The 5,828-nt window shown below is 43.5% G+C and overlaps 1 long non-coding RNA gene across 2 annotated transcripts; it reads left to right on the top strand.

Annotated features, from left to right (window-relative positions):
- Positions 1-947: 947 nt before the first annotated feature.
- On the top strand, positions 948-3,163 carry LOC146988965 (uncharacterized). Of its 2 annotated transcripts, none has more exons than XR_015035770.1 (3): positions 948-1,312; positions 1,407-1,510; positions 2,237-3,163. It is a non-coding gene; the product is annotated as an uncharacterized LOC146988965 (long non-coding RNA). The 2 variants fall into 2 exon arrangements; XR_015035771.1 differs by having other exon boundaries at positions 1,691-3,163.
- The last annotated feature ends 2,665 nt before the right edge of the window (positions 3,164-5,828 follow it).

Here is a 5,828-nt window from a genome sequence, read left to right as displayed (position 1 = left end):
GGCGAGAGGTAGAGTGCAGCTGACTGAACACAGGCCTCAGTACGTATTTCTACTCAAGTCTTATCCCAATGTCTCATACTTTTAAAACTTTCAAATAATTTGGTAGTAATGACTCAATTTGATGATATATTGCAAAAAAATAAATAGATGTTTTGCACTCTATCACACAGACCAACCAACAAAGGCTTGCCGACACTGTACATGTGGCATGAGGGGGCTGGCAGTCAGTGAAGTCTGGCCCCGGGCTGGCAGAGTCGCTGCCCATCCTTGGATGACTCGCCCAACTAGGCCAGAGGGCACAGATAATGGGCAGAGTCTTCTAACCCTTTCATTTGTGCCAGAATGTCTCCACATTCAACAATGTTACATCCGCACCTTATATGGTCAAACAGACAGAGAATCATTATTCAGTGGTCCAGAGAACTGTGAATTGGCCGCCGATGGAGAGGTGTGGTAGACAGGCCAAACCAGGCCGCCCTCAACCTCTGACCCAGACTTCTCATCTTGTGTGTCTCCTGTGGGCTGCCTCTTATCCCTCATCCTTCACATATCTAATGACCCTTTTATCTGAGCCTTTTTTTTATTTTTATTTTTTTAAGTATAATCCGGCTCATTTTACTGATCAGTTGCTGGAACTTCCATCTAGCAACATCATTTTGAAGTAATATATTCAGAAAGTATTGCTTTACAAATTTACTTTTGAAACCAAGTGAAACAATATCCCTGTACCCTTCATGTGGCCCAGACTCTTCTCAAATACGCCACATTTGAACATTTAGTTTCAGTGGAGTCACTGAGCATCTCTGCTCAGCAAAGAGCCAAAATAGTTTCCATGGTTGTACATAATGGAAATAGAGGGACTGTACAATTTTTTAAAACGGTGGTCAATGGATCCAATTACTCTCCTTGTCACACATTTCATCAATATATTCATATATTCTCACAGTTATGGCTTATTTTTTTCCATGCACGCACTTTGCACAATTTTAAGTTTGCACAACTTGCACAACTTGTTAATGGGACTTGCAAGTTTGGCAGCAGTGTTTTGCTGTCCACGTACTCCAAAGACTCAAATAAAATATATTTCTACCATGAAGCAAGGTTTTGATCTTGGAAGTGAAGCACAGTGTCAGTGAAATACCGCTAAAAAAAAGGAGTATAGTTCAAAAAGTTTAAAATTTAACTTTTTGTGCCTGCTTGGGTGAGCGTTTCAGCTAATTACGCACAAATCCCTCACGCTCGCAGCTCCAATCCACCGGCACCGCTGTCTCGGCAGAGGACAAAGAAAACAAAGGAGACTGACAAACAAACAGTGAGTGAAAAAAAATATAAAAGAGAGGAAGCTTTCTTTCCATATAGCAGCTGAGCTGAGGCGACAGTGGCGTTTAATCAGTTGGTTTTTCCAGCGCCGTCAGCGTGAGCAGCCTCGGCGGTGCAGCCCTCTGATCAGCGCTGGGAGAGGAGCTCCCTGCCGAGCTGCTGCCGCCCCTGAACCACAGGTCAGTCCTTGGTGAGTAGGTTTCATTCTGCTGTCGCCTTCATAGTACCATCTCCTTCTCTCATTAAGATACAGCATGTGTCTGTGTTAGTGCTCGTCTGTGTGTGAGTGTGTGTACACATGCATGTATTTATGGGCTTGTGTTTGTTTCTCTCTCTCCCTCTGTGTGTGTGTGTGTGCGTGTGTGTGGAGTAAATGCACCCCAGGACTAGCCTAAAGGGGATGTGGATTCCCGGCCTCCGCTGAGATCCGGCAGCACAACTAGGATTTCAACCAGTGGGGGGGTTGTGTGGGTGTGTGCATGTGCGTGCGTATGTGTGTGCGTGTAAATGTGTGTTAGAGAGAGAGATGCAAGACGCATCAAGTGACTCGGTGCCTCGGGGTCAGACACACACACATGCAGAGAAGGAGCTGGTGCTGCGGCGGGGTAAACAAGAGCAGACTGTTAGATCTCATCAGCCTCATCACACGCTTTATTATGCTGATTTGGGAGTATACTGTAAACTAATCAGAAATCCAGGAGTCACAGGGGGGCACTCGGCTTAAAGGTTAGGCGTATGGAGAGAGGAAAACTTGCTCTGCCTCTGAGTTCTTAACTTTTGTATCTTCTTTTTTCTCCTCTTGCGCTCACCAAGGCCCCTCCACTACCTACGTACAGGAAGAAGTTGTGGCTGAAAGGTTATAATCTTTCACCCAGGTTTGAAAGGTTCACCTCATGTCCGCCGTGGTTCATTTCAGAGGTGTGGGGTGATTGACTGGCGATGGAGAACTCAGCGTGGACCAGAGGTTTTGAATGGAAGTCAGGACTCTGCCTGTCTGTCGCTGTATGCTAATATTGGCCTTTAAACAAATTCACAAAACACACTTCCAGGCTCATGTTTGTTCACTTGCATAAATGCATATGATTCTTATTCTGCGCCGAACATCTACTCTGACTTCCACAACAATGCGACAGAGGAATGTTATAAAGTTCACGACGTCTATTAATTTTGAGACATCTCCGTGTTTCATGGACCTGCCGGCATGCCTCATAAATAATGAGTGAAACAGTCCCCTTCCGCTTTGTGGACGTGACTTCCTAAATGTTCCTGTTTATGACTTTTCTTTGATAGAGCGTCACTATCGGCTCCACCTTTTCTGAGCCAGGTTGAGAAAAGAAATGTACACAGTTTTAATTTAGCTTTCTGTCTGTCCCTGTTCTCAACTACCGGGTGGCAGCACATTTAACAAGCATCGGGTGGGAACACAGACTCACAGAGAAATGTGGCAGATGAGCAAGTTAGAGAACAAGTACTGTAGCAAACAAGTACTGTAGGCAGACTGGTGAGAAAAGGCTGGTGAGAGGTGAGAGAGTTACATTTTCTGGTCATGGTGACAGAGCACAGACAAGGGTGTTAATTAAGAGTTTTGTATATGTGGTTTGCAATGTAGTTGTACACAAGCATGTAAACTCACATATACATACATAAAAGCAGTGGTGGGAAGACAATGAGTACATTTCCTCAAGATTCATTTTAAACCTCGACTCAACTATACATTACTAGGAAATACAGTATGTTGCACTGTTTTGAATGAATGAATTTAATCCACTCTACAAATGCTGCAAGTGGAGGGCTTTGGAAAAGAAACTGAAGAACACCAGGGTTGCTTTGTAGTCTGGATGGATGAAAATGGGGACATTTGGTAGGATGATGGCACAGATGCCTACAGTACAGTCACCCCCCTTGACTGGATCTTATCAGCATTGACTACCAGCAGTGAAAGCAACACGAGAAGCGAATTACAAGCTTTACTGGCCATGTTGTGGTTGTTGTTCCAGTTTAGCTCTACATCTGAACACTGCAGCTCTTTGTTTCTATCATTCGTGGTATTTTTGCAATGAGAGTAAATGCAGAGTAGACAATCTACTTCACATATTTAATGGACACGATTGCTTAGGCATGTGTGCATATTATAGTCTGGACAGAGATCGTTCCTGATACAGAGCTAAAATGTCATTTTCAAATGAAATGCAATGAAAAGGTGTGGATATGGTCTGACTGAGTGATCCAGTCACACCAATGATCAGAAGAATGCCATGTAACTGCGTGATCAGGTGACACCACTGGCTGGATGGCAGTGAGCTCTTACAAAATGATTAATTCCAAACTATCCAAACAGTCTTACCACTACTTTTTGAATGTACCTGATCTTCCCTATGTAGAAGAAAGCTAATTAGCTACACAAGGTTATATATAATGAAATATCAGTCTTGAGAACCATGTTCTGCAGAATTAAATTTTTTATACCATAAGTAATGATAATACTGCACTTCTTTTTCTTTTAGAGGATGCATGCTTCTTCCACTGATAAAACCACAGATACACTAACACAACCTTCCCCCTCTGCACAGTTAGCAGGGTTTTAATCATGCACAGTGCATTTGCGATAAAACATGCGTGATGTTTTCGCTCTGCAATGGCAGTGTTATAGCCACCAGGACAGAGTATCAGTCCTAATCTGCAACTGTGAGGTCTCTTGCACCTCGATATAATCAGCTCGGTTTGTGCGTCTTCATCTTGGCTGTCATCATAAGACAGTGTTTGTGTGTTTGTGTTCAACCCAAGCAAGCAGATCCCCCCCACCCCGCTCTGACACAGGAGGCTCCAGCGGGGCTGTCAGTCGTTTAGGACTCGTAAACAAGGTGCGTGTTGAGAGTCGGAGGGTCCTGCTGCTTTGGTGTCTCCTCTGAGCTGTCAGAGAACACACAACATTGTAGAGCGGCAGAGAGGAGATGAGGACAAGACAGAAAATGATGGAAGAGGACAAGTGAAGACAGAAGGAGACAGGGCAGAAGAAACCATAAGAGGGAATATATACAGTAAGACAGGAAAGATGAAGACAGAAAAGGATAAAACTTGGGGTGAGGACAGGACAGACATTATAGAACAGTTAACATTGAGGGAAGAAATATTAGGAAGGAAAACTGAGCAAAGTACTTTATGTCAAAGACAAGGAGACCAACAGAGGATGGAAAGATGGAAAAGGACAGAAAAAAGCAAACCCAAAAGGAAAAGGACAATAAAAGAGATGGGGACAGATGGTAAAATGTAATGGCAGGACCAAAGACAAAGACATAGAACAGAGAAGGCTATATTATAAGAGGAAAAAGGAGAAGGAAAACAAAGGGGGGCAGAAAGAGACAAGAGAATGGGCCGGTCCAAAACATAACACGTTTGAAGAGAGTGAGACTGAAGGGAACAAGCAAAGGTGAATAGGAGAGAAAATGGTAAAAGACAAAAGAAAATATCAAGGGGGACATGATGGGGATAAGGGGACAAAACAAAATAGGGAAAGACAGAAAGAAAGAGGACAAATTAAAAAAGAACAGAACAGGACAATATATTGCAAAAAGCTGTGGAGGAAGAGGAAGGAGACAGAAGAGATGAAGACGAGCAAAGACCAAAAAAAAAACCAAAGTAAAATTCCTTTAAAAAAAGAAGAAGAAAAAAACAAAAACAATCACGAGGCTAAATCCAGAAGTCAACAAAAAAGTCAAAACAACAGAAAGGGACAAAACGTGTACTGTAGCTGAGCCAAGACAAAAGAAACAGGAGTCAGAAGGAACAAGGGGGAAACTGAGTAAGATTCAGAAAGAGGACAGAGAGACGGAGGAGGACATTACAGGAAGAAGTCAAAACAAATGATGGAGAAGAACAAAAATTCATTAAGAGAAAAGAGAATGAAACTGAAGAAGACAAGACAGGGAGGAGGACCGAACACCATACAAGACGATGAATCCAGAGGACAAAACGAAGAAGCAGAACAACAAGGATGCTGAAGCACACAGCACAACCACACACAGACAAGCCACAACAACACTCACAGTAACCGACAATAAGACAGAGTGAGACAGCGGACAGCAACTTGTGTGATGACCTGCCAGCTAACAACACAACCTTTTAGCTTTTCTCTCTCTGTCTGTGATTCCTATAAAAAGTGCTTTTGTTTTTGTGTGTGGTTGCTTGTGTATGTGCAAACCCCCCCCCCCCCAAAAAAAAAACAACATTTTAGTTGGCTTACACACACACACACACACACACACACACACACACACACACACACACACACACACACACACACACAGCTCACCTGGAGGTGGTGGGTGGGAGTGGGAGGATGGGGTCTGTGTTTAGCTGTGGGCCCTGCAGACAGGGCGATCAAAGGCTCCTCAGTCTTTGTCTGCTAACGTTGAATAGACAATAGTAAAGAGGGCCCGCTTTGATTTCAGCTCACTTTTATTGATCACAGAAGAGAAGGGATTGAAATATGAGAGACAACCCTGAACTGA

Source organism: Trachurus japonicus, chromosome 4, assembly GCF_045865225.1.
Source record: "Trachurus japonicus isolate A0001 chromosome 4, Traja_1.0".
NCBI lineage: Eukaryota > Metazoa > Chordata > Actinopteri > Carangiformes > Carangidae > Trachurus > Trachurus japonicus.
This window is presented reverse-complemented; position numbering and strand designations above follow the sequence as displayed.